The sequence below is a fragment of the Procambarus clarkii genome, chromosome 12 (genome assembly GCF_040958095.1).
Source record: "Procambarus clarkii isolate CNS0578487 chromosome 12, FALCON_Pclarkii_2.0, whole genome shotgun sequence".
NCBI lineage: Eukaryota > Metazoa > Arthropoda > Malacostraca > Decapoda > Cambaridae > Procambarus > Procambarus clarkii.
In genome coordinates, this window is record NC_091161.1 from 39,265,240 (window position 1) to 39,281,190 (window position 15,951).

The following is a 15,951-nucleotide window of genomic DNA, read 5'->3' on the forward strand; positions in this document are numbered from 1 at the left end:
GAAATGGTACACTGTTCCATTTATCTCCCCCTGAGTGTCCCGCTTTCTCTTCCTGATCTGAAACACTTACTGGACTCCTTGCCGGAGCCTATGCTCCTGCTGGGTGATTTCAATTGTCATCATTCCCCTTGGGGGTGATGTTCTGACGAACACTCGGGGTCGCCTTCTTGAGCCGTTTATCCTCTCTTCCCTGTCTCTTCTGAATTCTGGTGAGCCCCTGCATTTGGACTCTCGGTCTCGCACCCTTTCCTGTCTTGATCTTTCTCTTAGCTCTTCTTCTCTTTACTTAGATTTCACGTGGCAGGTTCTTGACCTCCATGGCAGTGACCATTTCCCCATCCATGTTTCCTTTTTCTCTTTTCGCCCTCCCCTCTCCTTCCCTAGGTGGCAGTTTGCGAAAGCGGACTGGAACCTCTTTACCCTTAGTGCTACTGTCTCTGTCATGAAAAAGGAGGAGAGAGCGAGGGAGAGGCAGAAGGGAGAGGTCACTGTCTTCGACGCTGCCCTCCGCTCTATTCCTCGCTCTTCCTCTCGGGGTCCACGGAAGTGCGTTCCCTGGTGGAATGCAGACTGTGCTCGGGCTGTCCGCTGTAAGCGTGCAGCCCGGAAGAGACACCGCTGTCAGCAGACAGCCGATTCTTTTGTTTTCTTTCAGAAGGCGAGTGCAGTGGCCCATAGGGCCATCCGTACGGCTAAACTTGAATGTTGGGCATCTTATGTCTCCTCCAATACGTCCGAAACTCCTCTGCCAGAGATCTGGAAGCGTATCCGCAAGATAGCGGGCAAGTTTGTTCCCAATGTTTCACCTGTCGGAAAATCCGACACCATTTAATATATCATACAGATAATAGCTGTATTACCAACAAGTTACCCATAGAAAACGTAACTTGTAGTGGAATTACCATCTAAAGAAAACGGGATATCATCACCACATACCATTATAATTCACCAGCTATTCTGCTGGGAATTATTCTTAAATACATTAGTCTTTGGACTTTACCATCATAAAAACATCTTATATAAATTAACTTAATTATCAATATTAAAGTAGAGTAAATGTGACCCTTCTATCACTTTCTGAAATCTGGACAAAGTAGGCCAGGCGTAAGGGAGGAAGGAGGGGCAGCCATTGTTGTGTCACCTCCGAGACGTGTGGAGCAAATTTAGCTCCTATCATATCTGGACAATGTCGGCCAGTAACGTCAATAGTATGGAGTGTTAAACAGCCATTGTTTATATTGAGACCAGAGGCTCACACGGGAGCAAATTCGGCTCCTGTTAATTTTACTTGGACGTAGTGTTATGGAAACCAAAGGTACCATCTCCAACACGATGTCTACAATTCAAGTTAAGTGTTCTTTCCGAAACCCGTTTATCATTCATTTATGGCCATTAATGTCAGGATATAGGGTGACCCGGTTAGATCACGTGGAAGCCTCAAACTAAAGGTATTTAAGCCAGGTCTTCATGTTCCATGTACAGTTTTCTCTGAAATACTTGTCATATATAGGATTCTGGCTTCACAGCTAGCGCACTTTTGACAGGTCAAGACGAGGAAGCAAGATTTGTGCACCAGTTACTGGGTGATATGGAAGCTACCTCAAAGAGGATAATTTGGTGTCTACACCCTAGTTATACCTGGTGGACTAACCTGCTGTACTATAAGATAAGGAACCTCTTCAATGTATGTAGTTACTGTAGTTTGATTGGCTGCATATATATTAATTTAATAACCCCCCCTAATGTGTAGAGGATCGATTTGTGAGATTATGAGATTATTGCAGAAATACAGTCCACTTATCATTATACAAATTGCTATCGAAGTATATAAATTAACGTAAATATAAATTCTATATAAATTCATATAAATTAAATAAATATAAATCTCACAGGTCGGTTCCCACATCACCGGTCCTTCACCTCCATGGTACTCTTGTGACGGATCCGTTGCAGGTCGCTACCGAACTGGGTTCCCAGTTTTCTTCTGTTAGCTCTGGTCTTCATCTTCCCCAATCTTTCCTTCTTCGTAAACTTGTCCTTGAGTCTCGTCCTTTGGATTTCTGCACTCATCTTCGGCTTCCCTATAATAATCCCTTCTCTGTCTTTGAACCTCGTTTTGCTTCGTTCTGCTCTCTGCGGTTCTATGGCGGCGGGCTCCGATGGTACTCTGGGAACATCCCCTAAGGACTTTCGCCCTATTGCCCTCACAAGTTGTGTCTGCAAACTCTTTTGAACATATGGTTAACATTCGTCTGATATGGTTCCTAGAACACCATCACCACCTCTTCCCTTCTGAATTTGGTTTCCGGAAGTGTCGCAGCACGACAGATGTCCTGGTGAACTTGGAGGTCTATATTCGTACTGCTTTTGCTGCGAAGACCTCCGTTGTTGCTGTTATTTTTGACCTGGAAAAGGCTTACGACACCACTTGGCGATATCATATTCTAACCCAGTTTCATTCTTTTGGCCTTCGTGGTCATCTCCCTCTCTTTCTCCGTAGCTTCCTCTCGCGTCGTTCCTTTCGGGTGCGCCTTGGTACCGCTCTCTCTGCCTCTTTTCAGCAATACGAAGGTGTGCCCCAGGGTAGTGTTCTGAGCACTACTCTCTTTCTGGTTGCCCTCAATGGTCTTCTTTCCTCTCTAACTTCGGGCATCTTCTCCGCTCTCTATGTCGATGATCTTACCCTTTGCTGTCAGGGTGATGACTTGCCTCTCCTTCAGTGCCGGCTTCAACTTGCGATTGATGCCGTGTCGTCTTGAAGCCATGATCAGTGGCCCAAATTCTCTGCATCTAAGACTTGTGCTATGACTTTTACTCGGAAGCATGTCGTTCATCATCCCTCTTTGTCGCTTTATGGTCATCCCATTGTGTACAGGGATTCCGCAAAGCTCTTGGAGTTAGTCTTTGACACTCGTTTGCCTTGGTCAGTCCATATCTCTTACGTCCGGGTTGAGTGCTCTAAGGCCCTGAACCTACTTAAGGTTTTGTCCTATACTTCTTGGGGACCGGATAGATGCACGCTCCTATATTTGCACCCCTCTCTCGTCCTGTCTAAACTCGATTATGGTTGCCCTGCTTACTCGTCTGCTTCTCCTTCTACTCTTCGCCGTCTTGATGCTTTGCACCATACTGGGTTGCGTCTCAGCTCTGGTGCCTTTCGTTCGACTACCGCCCTCAGTTTGTATGTTGACACTGGCTTTCTCTCTCTTCAGGACCGCCGTGATCGCTACTGTCTTCGCTATCTTGCGCGGTCCTTACAGCATCCTTCCTCTTGCCTCTGTCGTGCTTTGACTTTTCCTCCTCCTGTAGCCTCTGTTCCTCTCCATCGTCTCCCACTTTCTGTCCGGTTATCTCGCTTGCAAGATTCTCTTTCTGTTCATATTTCTAATGTTTCTCCTCATGTTGTTCCTTCTTTGCCCCCATAGAGAGCCCCCCTTCCGCAGTTTTGTACATCCTTAACCCGCATCACTAAAGCTTTTATCCCTCCTACGGTTCTAAAACGCCTTTTCCTTGAGCACTTTTCTTCTCACTTATACTCCGTTTCTGTCTTCACCGATGGGTCTAAGTCTGCGGACGGTGATGGATACTCTGTTGTTTTTCCTGATTGCACTTATATGTGTCGTTTACCTCCGGAGACTACCATAAAGCTCCGCTGTGAAGATGCTATTCTCTATGCTCTTCGTCTCCTGCTTTCTCGTTGTCAGTCTTCCTTTGTAATTGTTGTTGTCTCTCGTAGTGCCCTCATGGCTCTCAGGTCCTTTAATCCGGTTCATCCAGTAGTTGTCGAGATCCAGCATTGGCTGTTTCTTGTTCACAGTAAATTTAAGTCAGTTGAGTTTTGTTGGGTTCCCAGCCATATTGGTGTTTCTTTAAATGAGTGTGTGGATGCTGCTGCCAAGGAAGCTGTCCGCTCTTGTCCCATCTCTCGTAAAGGTATTCCATATTCCGACTTTTACCCGGTTATCCATTCTTCCATCCTTACCCGTTGGCAGGCTTCTTGGTCGTCTGGTACTGGTAACAAACTCCGTACTCTTAAATGTTGTGTTTCCTCGTGGCCATCCTCCTACCACTGTAACCGGCGATGGGAAACGGCTTTGGCGAAGTTGCATATTGGCCATACTCGCTTAACCCATGGTCACTTGATGGAGCATCGCCCTGCTCCTTATTGTGCTAATTGCATTGTCCCTCTTACGGTCGGGCATATCCTTGAATATCCTGACTTCCAGGACGAGCGCGTGTCGTGGTTTCCAACCGCCCCTCACGGTCACTTGTCCCTCAATAGAATTCTTGGTGACTGATACTTTTGATATCGTTCACCTTATGCGTTTTTGTTCTCGTATTGGCATCCTTGGTGATATTTAGCACCCTCTGACTATCCTGCACATTTGTTGGTACTACATAGCCTTCCCGGTTTGGTGCCTTCTTTTGATAATTATTTACTTTACAAGCTTGGCTGCATACAATCTACAAGTACTAAAGCCAAGGGTTTACGTGAGTACATTTCATAAGAAATGTACCTAAGAAACAGGAAGCAAAAATTTATTTGTACCTGGTGCACTGAGAGCGAAGTTGCGCTGTGTACCATGGACTACTTCGTTGATTATTACTCACTTCCGAAGTACTGAGTGTGTAATACAGTATGTTACTGTGTAAATAGTGTGTGAAACTGTACATATTGTAATTTTAGTGAATTTTTAACAGGTAATATTGCGACAATAAACATTTACTGTGGACACCTTACTGACACATGTATCACAGTTCCATGGACCATTATGAACGTTTTACTGTATACATATTGTAAAGGACACAAATATGCATCATATACAATAAAAAAATCTATTAAAACCACATTGGTTTACATAAAACAAATAATTGAAAATATATTTGTGGCAACACCCGGTGCTTGAATGGCCCGCGCGACTGTGTCTGGGCGATTCACGCACGGGCGACCAGGTCCTGATGATGTCACAGCTCACCTTGTCCACGTCTCCACAGCCAAAGTAAGTGGAATTTGGTATTTATTTTTACATAGACATGTTGAGGGAAGGGAATTTATCATTTTACGAAGAAAAAATATTTTTGGGGGAACACTCTATTTCATGCGCACTGGGGGAATTTAACAATACTGTAAACTCGGCGCAGCACGGTAGTTAACGTGCAGGCACTTAATAGAGCACCACCCTGTTCCTTATTGTCCAAAATGCATTGTGGCTTTTACTGTCGTGCATATCATTGTAGAATGTCCTGACTTCGAGTATGTGTGTGAGCGTCTTGCTTCCTGACAGTCTCTTGCCGTCACCTATCCCTTGATACAATCTTTGATGAATCGGATGCCTTTGACGTTGTTCACCTTATGTGCTTTTGTTTTTGTATTGGCATCCTTAGTGATATTTAGCGCTTTTTGAATATCCCGCACTTTTGACGGTGCTACATAACCTCACCGGCTATATTCCGTCTTTTGATATTTTTCTTTAGTACTAAACTCGGTGAGTGAGGTAGCATGAGACATTCAACTTCAACAATACTTTTACCAGAGTTTACTTGGTAAATATATTGTTTATAATCAATTATATCAGTTTGTAATAAAGTTATAATGATTAATTCTGTTACCTTTAAAGTTACCTCGAGCACCTGCCCAAAATGCTATGCATGATAGTGGCTTTGCAAGAATTTTATACTTAAACTCCAATGTATGCACTTTCTCGACGCAATATACCTTCTTGTATATAAATAAACTAATGACAGAGCTTAAATAAATATATTTATTTTAATTGTTAATTGATTAAGGTGTAATACTTGGCTCATACTTGTGACTTGGTAATTATTATATACAACTTGCTTGACAATTGTCTGAACTTTCAAGGTCACTGTCCACTACTAACTGTAACTAAGAGTATTAAAGCATTTTAGTACTTAAGACATGCAACTTCACCGGTGTTATCAATACCTTCAATTTATATTGTAGTTATTATGATGAACTCAAATTTTGCTACAATGTAGCTATTGATAGTCTTGGCCTTATCTGTTAGATTAAGTAACTGCTCAAGATGGAATGCATGTTTGTGACTTTCCAAAAATATAAGAATAACAACATTATTATTATTATGTGCTCTCAGACCCCACTGTACCTTCTTGTTTTTAAATAAATAAATATAAAAATAAATTGTTATATTTCAATTTAATATTTTTATTCTGCTTAATGCAATTAAACTACCATACTATTTCTAGAACTACTGACTCCATAATGTAATAGTCTATGCTTGTCATCTTTAGGTATCATCCTTTTCTGGGGGGAGCTCCGTCGGCTCCCCGGAGCTATACCAGGCTGATATGCTAATGTCAGACTTTGGCATCAGTCATGTGTATGGATTTCTAAGGCCTACCGGGGACCACGGCCTGATCCTGGCCCCCTCAGAGAGGCAAGGGGAGCAATAGCCTATAGAAACCCCGCGTGTGGTTGGAAGCATTCAATGTCTGCCATCGACCGGGTCAAGCATCCAGAAAGGTAAACATTCCAAAACAAACCCCTATTCTGGTTAAAATTGCTACCAAAAGCTGAACTAGTGGATAGAACTCTTCAACAGAAAACAAGCAAACTAGTATGACGTCACACGTCACCGCGCCGCTGTCTGGAGAGGGGGAGCCCCAGACCTCTCACCCTGGCTATCCACCCATCAGTTCTTCGACTGATGCTATAGGCAGCGGTTGTGTGCTCCGGCTCCATTAGTTGTGTGAGCACTGTACCTAGTATGGTGTCTTCTAGGTGGTGCGTGAGCCGGGAGTCTCCAGTACTCTGGCTGCATGCGCCTAGGGTTCCCTTCCCTAGGTGCCCTGTAAGTACTGCCCTTGGGGCCACCTTCCACAAGTTCCTTGGTTTCTGCACCTGCTAGGCCGTTTACTGCTGTTACGACCCTGGGTTCCTCAGTAGAAACCAGAGGTCAAAACTGACTAATAAACTGCCTTTTAGTATTGAAAACGCATCACGAGGTGCACTTGTTTGCATCTTCCCTGCCAGACGTAAGACTATTCTTCTTTTTCAAAGAGCATTTAAGGCTGAGCTTGGGGTTGATTATTAATATTAAATAATAACATAGGCACCAACTATGTTTACTAATACTTTCTAATCATTTGTAAAGTAAACCCGAGTAAACTTGGTATAGGGCTGCGGTGCGATTAGTTGAGCAGTCTGCCGGCAGCGAGCCAGCTGGGGGAAAGGAGACAGAGTCGTTCTTTTTCTGAGCTGGCATTGGGTGGATAGGATCCTCCTACCCTTCCTCCTCGTTTCCTTATTTCTGTGTCTTGTTCAAGCTAAGTATATACTGTGTACATTATTCAATTTCTGGCATAAACGTGTTCTATGTGTAGAGTAGTATACTTTGTGTGTAGTAGGTGTTTTTAGAGTTCATATTACTAGTTATTCTAAAGGGGGTCACAGTGGAACCACGTGGTCTCCCTACCCTAAGCTGACTCTAGCTTCAAGTGTTTCCATAGTAGAACTTTACCCTAGCTTGTGTTCAGTGTAAAACCTTGTATCCTGCTTATGTGGACCAAGTCTTTTAACGTAAGATAGTGTAGTAATTATTATTTTTGTTATTTGGGTGAATGTATATGGGGGGTTGTTAAGGGGTTAATAAATAAGTAAGTAGTAACGGAGTATCCCTTCTTCCTGTGTGGGAGTGCTATGATCAACGTCTAGTCTGACATGGTCTAGTAGCAAGTTATTACTGTGGATAGTTTATTTGGGGGCCGGGCCTTTTAGTTCTCCCATATTTGATAACTCTGAATGCTACCTACTGCCCCTACACCCATGTTATAATAGATCCCCCATAGTACAGTCACTACCCCATTATTTAACAACTGCTTGGTTTTTGGCCGCCCTTTGTGTGCTCGGATGTTCTGTCTCCCTTGTTCGCCTTCGGGTAAGGGGCAGTTTTGCACTGGTGGGGCACAAGGTGCTGCGCAGATTGTTTTCACCTATATGGCGGCTGGGTCTGTTCCGTCTGTGTATGCTTCCTCTTGCGGGGTTTTCTTTTTATTTTTGTTTATCTACCTGGTGGGGGGTCAGCCTTCGTTCTTGCCTCCTGCGTCCCTTGTGTTCCGAGTATTATTCTGGTGGGTCCTCCTGCTAGGTCCCCATGAGTGTACACGTCCCGGGGGTTCAGTGCTTAGAAAGTTGTTTGGTAGCTTTGGACGCCGGTTAGCAGTACCCTGCCTGGGATTACCTGAGCACGAATCCTATTATAGTAAACGCTTGGGACCCTGGGAATTCCCTGGGGGCGTGCAGGTCCGATGAATGTGACCCCGGAGTCCCCCCCCCCCTCGCTTCCAGCGAGTTTGAGGGTTGCTCTCACCCCTTGTCTCAGGGTGACTCTCTGTTTGCCTCCGTCTGCTGCCTGTGGGGTCGGTGACCCCTTCGACCCAGAGTCCTGCGAGTTTTGTTGCTCGTTGTGGCTCGGTTACCCAGTTGTGCTGACTACGCGGGTGCAGGCAGCAGGGGCGTTGCACTTTGAGCCTTGGTGACGGGAACGTTCTCGTTTGTTTACTCCCAGGGAGCCTCGGGGCTGCCTCGTTTTGGTTCGTGTTGGGACTTGGGGGTGTTGGTTGCTTCGGTTCCTTCTATGCCCCCTTGTCTTTCCCCTGGATGCCCTCGTCCTGCCTACATCCGGTTCCTTACCATCTGTGGGTTCGGGGTGGGGTTCGATGGTTTTGAGACTCGGGCAGTCTCGGGAAATTCCTCTACAGGGTTAGTGACGGGGGCATTTGAGCCTGTTCCTCCAGCTGTGTTGTAAGAGTCTGCCAGTGGGCTGCCTTCCTTAGTATTTTTTGTAAAAGTGCAGCTGCCCGGTTTTCTGGTACGGCCGGGGCTTTGGGGGGACGGCTTGGCCCCCGGGGCATGTCGTGTGGGTTCCTGGGGCTGATTTGGGGGGCTTTGGCCCCGTAGGACCCCGTGGGGGGTTTTTCTCACCCTCTAGGCGGGGCTTGTGGTTACGCGGAGTGGGGTTTTTCCTCCCCACTCGCCGTACGTGTTGTTGGGCATCAACCCCTCCCCGGGTTCGGTTCCTTGGCCTTTGAGTCGGTTATTTCCATCCTGTGGGTGGATGCTCCCCCCTTTTCGGGATGGTGTCTTCGTCATGTTTTCCCGTTCTTGGGGTTCTACATGACTTCTGGTTTCGGGTGCGACTGTGCCTTTGTGTGCCTTCGGGACTGCTGTTTGCTTCTGTCTTCTTGAGGGTTTTGGGAAGGTTTTCGCTACTTCCCGTATTATTGGAACGTGTGTCGGCTCCTAGTCCGGGTCGCCGTATTGGGCTACTTGTAGCCCAGTTGGGCTACTCGTGGCCCAGTTGGGTTCCCTTTTGGGTTCTTTGTCTTTGCTTAGTTGGCCGGTTTTGTTGTTACTGCTTCCTCTTATGGCTACTTTTCTAGTGCAGTTGTCCTGGTTGGCGCCTTCCCGCAGAGCGGGTTGTGCGGTTCGGCCAGCGTGTCATTCGTATGCGCCGTGGAGTTTGTTTTGGTCTGGGCGGTGTGTTTCAGTGCTGGTGTTTTGCGCCCTTTTTACTCGGGTGCTTTGCCTCTCACTCTTCTCCCTTTCTCCGGTATGTGCCTCTTCGCTTCGGGGGTCTCCTAGATTCCAGCTGTGGGGAGGACGCCGCGGTTTTCCCTGTGTCATGGGTCCTTCTCCTCCTTCGCCTCTACCCTGCTCTCCTGCATGTCCGGCTCTGGCTTTTTCACCTAGCGGTGCTCAAAGGATCTTTTGGGCTCTGTTGGGTCGTGACACGTTCGTTCCTCCGTTTGAATGGTGAGTTTCTGTGGTCTGGCGTCTTTTGGCTGGGCACTGCATGGATGCGATGTTTATATACCTGTCTTTATTTAGGTATATTTATGTACGAATGAGACCGTTAGCACACCAGTGACTGTCCCTTTTCAACCCTTCCAGTCCCACTCATGTGCATGTCCAACGTACCCATGCTAGTGTCATTCAGGGGACCCACATCTTTCGTGTTATGAGGTGTTTGGGTTGTGGTGCTGGTTATGTACTCACCTGGTAGGGCTCTCCTGGTTGTGCTTGTGGAGTTGGAGCTCTGGCTCTTGGGTCCCGCCTATCTGGAAGAACTTGCGGGATAGTTCCAGTGGAGTGCAGTGGTGCCATAGGCACAATCGGGGAACACTGTATAACCATCAGAGGTCTGCGGTTGTTACACGTCCTACCTGCGAGCATCCGCTGTATTGCCGGTACATCCGTGGAATTCCAAGGAACACTAGCCTGTTCTCGGATAGAGGTTCCAGCCCATCCTGGCTGTGGTGGGTATATGTGGGCCTGCGGGCTGCTCCAAGCAACAGCCTGGTGGGCCAACCTCTCCCTAGTCAAGCCTAGCCTCGGGCTGGGCTTGGGGAGTAAGTGAACCCCATCCAGCAGGTATTGGGCTGGTATCTCCGCCGCCGGTCGCCGGGTGTGCTGGTTCTTGGGCCTGCTGGGTTCTGTCGTGTCTCCGTTGGCCCTGTCTGGGGTCTGCCTACACCGTTCTCTGCCTTTGCAGAAGCAGGTTGCTACTTACATGTTGCGTGTTGCGGTGGTGCACGTTGCTGCTGCACGTGTGCATTGCTAACGTGTTTTGTGATGGGGTGTCCTTTTTCCTGTGTCCGGTTGTGGTGTGGCACTTTGCTGCTGTTTTGTGCCTTGGGTTTGCATCTGGGGATTTGCTTGTTAATTTTCGTGGTCTTTCGGTTCCTGGCTTGGACCTTTCATGTGCGTGGGATCCTGTCCCTGCCTGATTATCCACTCCTGGTTGTTTCCTGGGGTTTGAGCTTTGGCTCTTTTCATCCTGCTTTTCCCCAGTCGCTTCCCTGGCATCTCCTTTGGTCGGTTTTGCCTGCTCTTCCTCCTATGGGGGGGGGGTGTTGGTTTTTACCGCTTTCCTTCCTTGTGCATTCCCTTTGTTTCCTCTTCTGCTGCAGGGGTGTTCTTCGTGCGTTCCTTGGCTTCTTGGGCGTTATTACAGCCTGTGTCTTATAGTGCACTTATGTGTCTTGGTCTGTTTTCATTGCTCATACCCTTTGGTTCGGGTACTGTTCTGGTGGCAACCCATACACTTTCTTCGGCTTTCCTGGCTTAGCCTGCCGGTTGGTTTTCAGGGTCTTGCCATGTCTTGCATTGGACCCGTTATTTCTGATCTCCTGGCGGGCTTGCTTGCATTGGGAGCTTTCTGTTCGGCAGGCATTCCATCTCCTTTGTGCCACCTGGACTTTGGTGGTCGCGCCCGAGATCTTCCTGCGCACGGAGGTGCCTTGTCGGGGCTGCTTACGTTCTGCTTCGCGTGTCTCACCTCCGGTTGGTGGTCGGGTGGCTTAGTGGTAGGTGTCCCACCTGCGTACTTCTTCTTGGCAGTAGTATGGGGTATTTTGGCGGTCCTTCCTTTTCCTTCTGTCCCTTCTTAGGTGGCTGCAGTTGTTAGCGTCGGCTTGGTTTTTTCTGGTGGGGTATGGGGCTGTCGTCTTGCCACGTACTGTCGCCTCGTTTGTGCGGCGCTCACGGAGCCACTTCGGCTTTCTTTCATTCTTGGTGTTGCTTCTGCACCGTTAGTACGCTATCTCGTACGTTATTTCACTTCCGGCCTGTTTGTTCGCCGCTTGAACCGTCCTGGTCTCTGTTAAGCGTGCTCTGTCTTCTCCTCAGTTGGTGGTGCCCCTTCGATTACGGTTTGTTTTTTCGTCAGCTCCTTTTCCTGTTGGCGTTTGCCTCTGGGGAGTCGGGTCGCTGGGCTTCTTGCTCCTCCGCAGGGGTTTTTCTGTTCCTTCGGTTTTGGCGTTTTGGTTGTTCGGTGACAGCATTCTCCATCATTTCTGGCACGGGAGGGGGCTGCTGCGTTCCGGAGGGGTCCTTGGGTTTTGGTGCTTTGGTTAGTAGGGCCGGGGGTGTGTCGTGTTTTGTTCAGTCGCGGCACTTCGCTGTTATTTGCGTGCCACGGCCTTTATGTTCAGGGCGTGCTTTGAGTTGATCCGGTTCCATTCTTCCCTGTTCGCGGATGACGGTGTCCCGGGTTGTCAGCCGTGTTCTTGCGACTAGCCTGCCTGTGTTCTTTCCCTATGCCTGTGGCGTTCGTGGCTTCGCTGCTCGAGCTGCCGTCTATGCAGCGTATCCTTGATGTCATTCGGGCAAGGATCTTTGGTGTTCGTGCAGGGGCCTTGCCGGTCGTTGTCTCGTGTTGTTCCCGGGCCCTTCTTCGGGCTGTGTCGCCTTGGGTTAGCGTTGGCTGCCGGTTGTCTCGCTTCTGTTTAGGGGTGCGTGGTGTCCGCCTCCCGGTTCCTTCCCTTTGACCTTTCTCTGTCGGTATTTAGCTCTGGGGAGCCGACGGGGATCCCCCAGAAAACCAGCGTTGAATGTAAAGAAACGCCATTTTCTGGGCGAGACCCGGAGGCTCCCCAGGCAACCCTCCCTCCCCCCGGTCGGCGGTTTTTCGCGTGTTTTGACATCCAGCCTTACAACTGATGGGTGGATAGCCGGCGTGAGAGGTCTGGGGCTACCACTTTCCCCTCCCACGGAGGGGGGGAAGCTGCGCAGACAGCGGCGCGGTGACGTGTGACGTCATACTAGTTTGCTTGTTTTCTGTTGGGGAGTTCTATCCACTAGTTCGGCTTTTGGTAGCAATTTTAACCAGAATAGGGGTTTGTTTTGGAATGCTTACCTTTCTGGATGCTTGACCCGGTTGATGGCAAACATAGAATGCTTCCAACCACACGGGGGTTTCTATAGGCCATTGCTCTCCTTGCCTCTCTGAGGGGGCCAGGTTCTGGCCGTGGTCCCCGGTAGGCCCTAGAACTCCATACACATGACTGATGCCAAAGTCTGACATTAGCATATCAGCCTGTTAAAGCTCCGTGGAGCCTCCGGGTCGCACCCAGAAAATGGCGTTTCATTACATTCAATGCTGGTTTTATTAGTTTTATACTGGAGCCAGATTTCCCCACAGAGGGCGAGGAGGGAGGAGGGCGAGGAGGGAGGAGGCCGAGGAGGAGAGCAAGGAGGAATAGGGCGAGGAGGAAGGAGTAGGAGGAAGGAGGAGGAGGAAGGAGTAGGAGGAAGGAGGAGGAGGGAATAGGAGGAAGGAGGAGGAAGGAAGAGGAGGGCGAGGAGGAAGGAGTAGGGCGAGGAGAAAGGAAGAGGGCGGCGAGGAGGAAGAGGGCGGCTAGGAGGGAGGAAGAGGGCGGCGAGGAGGAGGAGGAAGCAGGAGTAGGAGGGCGAGGAAGGAAGGAGGGCGAGGAGGAAGGAGGAGGGCGAGGAAGGAAGGAGGAGGGAGGAGGGCGAAGGGGAGGGAAGAGGGCGAAGAGGAAGGAGGAGAAGGGCGAGGAGGAAGGAGGGGGAGGTGGAAGGAGGAGGGCGAGTAAAGAAGGAGGGCGAGTAAAGAAGAAGGGCGAGGAGGAAGGAGGGGGAGGAGGAAGGAGGAGGAGGAGGGTGAGGAAGAAGGAAGAGGAGGGCGAGGAAGGAAAGAGGAGGGCGAGGAAGGAAGGATGGCGAGGAGGAAGGAGTAGGGCGAGGATGAAGGAGAAGGAAGGAGGAGGGCGAGGAGGAGAGCGAGGAGGGAGGAGGGCGAGGAGGAGGAGGGTGAGGAAGGAGGAGGAGGAGGAAGGAAGAGGAGTTAGGAGGAAGGAGGAGGAGGGCGAGGAAGGAGGAGGAGGAGGGCGAGGAAGGAGGAGGAGGGCGAGGAGGAAGAGAAGCTAGGAGGAAGGAGGAGGAGGAAGGAAGAGGAGCTAGGAGGGCGAGGAGGAAGGCGAGAAGGAGGAGGGCGAGAAGGAAGGAGGAGAAGGGCGGGGAGGAAGGAGGAGGAGGAGGAAGGAGAGCGAGGAGGAAGGAGGAGGAGGAGAGCGAGGAGGAAGGAGGAGGAGGAGGAAGGAGGAGAGCGAGGAGGAAGGAGGAGGAGGAGAGCGAGGAGGAAGGAGGAGGAGGAGAGCGAGGAGGAAGGAGGAGGAGGAGAGCGAGGAGGAAGGAGGAGGAGGAGAGCGAGGAGGAAGGAGGAGGAGGAGAGCGAGGAGGAAGGAGGAGGAGGAGAGCGAGGAGGAAGGAGGAGGAGGAGAGCGAGGAGGAAGGAGGAGGAGGAGAGCGAGGAGGAAGGAGGAGGAGGAGAGCGAGGAGGAAGGAGGAGGAGGAGAGCGAGGAGGAAGGAGGAGGAGGAGGAGGAGAGCGAGGAGGAAGGAGGAGGAGAGCGAAGAAGGAGCAGGAGAGCGAGGAGGAAGGAACAGGAGAGCGAGGAGGAAGGAGGAGGAGGAGGAGAGCGAATAGGAAGGAAGGAGAAGGAGGAGGAGAGCGAGGAGGAGAGCGAGGAGGAGGAGGAGAGCGAGGAGGAAGGAGGAGGAGGAGAGCGAGGAGGAAGGAGGAGAGCGAGGAGGAAGGAGGAGGTCGAGGAGGAAGGAGGAGGGTGAGGAGGAAGGAGGAGGAGAACGAGGAGGAAGAGAGCGAAGAGGAGGGCGAGGAGGAATGAGGAGGGCGTGGAGGAAGGAGCAGTAGGAAGTCAAGGGGGAAGGCGAAAAGGAAGGAGGATGTTAAAAAGGAGGTTAAGGAGCAGAAAGGAGGAGTAGGTCAAAGACGAAGGAGGAGTTGGTAAGGTAGGAAGTAGGAGGAGAAAGGAGGAGTAGGAGGTCGAAGAGGAAGGAGGAGTTGGTAAGGTAGGAAGGAGGAAGAGAAAGGTTGCAGAGGAGGGCGAGAAGGAGGAAGGAGGAGGAGGAGGTTAAGAAGGGAGGAGGAGGAGGAGGAAGGAGTAGGTCGAGGAGGAAGGAGTAGGTCAAGGAGGAAAAATTCCAGGTAGAAGGATGAGGTCGAGGAGGAAGGAGGAGGAGGAGATCATGGAGGAAGGAGGAGGAGAACAAGGAGGAAGGAAAAGGAGGTCGAGGCAGAGGAGGAAGGAGGATGAGAAAGAGGAGGAAGGAGTATGTCTAAGAGGAAGGAGGAAGAAGGGAAGAGGAAAGGAGGGGGAAGGAGCAGGACGTCTGGGTGGAAAAGGTGGAATTAGGTAACGGAGGAGAAGAGAAGGAGGAAGAATAGCAGGGGTAGGAGTAGTACAAGTAAGAGGAGGAGGGGGAGTAAGAGAAGGAAGGGAAAGAGGAGAAGGAGAGGGTAGGGGGAAGAGGAGGGGTAAGAGAAGGAGGATGAGGAGGGGGTAGGGATAAGAGAAGGGGAAGAATAGGGGTTAGAGAAGGGGAAGAGGTGGTAGTTAAGGAGGGGGGAGGGGTAAGATAAGGAAGGGGCGAGTGCGAGGTGATTGTAGGTGGTGGGGGTGATGGTCACTATGCATGGGTATAAACACTGGCCCACCACGGTGATGGTCAGCTGGGTCAACCCGTTCTCGCAAATTTAATAAGTCAATATTGACTTATTAGTTGCGTGCATAGGTGACATACTAAACATAATAGTTTCCCTTGAAAAGCTTCATAGAAAACACCGACCTTACCTAACCTACTTAGTATGTTAAAATAAGCATCTTATAGCTTCGTAATTACAATTGTTACTTAACCTATTATAGGTATAGGTTAGGTAATAATTGTAATTACGAAGTAATAAGATGCTTATCTTAACATACCAAGTAGGTTAGGTAAGGTCGGTGTTTTCTATGAAGCTTTTCAAGGGAAACTATTATGTTAACTATGTCACCTATGCACATATTTAATAAGTCAATATTGACTTATTAAATTTGCGAGAACGGGTTGGCTGGGTACAGCTGATCGTCGCCTGTTGGGACCCTCTCAACAACCGTCGCTGTGTCACCAACCTGAATGTTCAATTTATATTAATTTAATTCAGAAGTAAAATCAGAGAAAGTTATTTAAAACATTATTATCTGATTCTTTATTTTTCTGGCTGCATTTTATGAAGAACACACCATATTATATCTACCAAGACATTATCTACCTGTTTAATCCAGGCATCTCTTTACCAGTCTCCGCGGTGTAGTGGTAAGACACTCG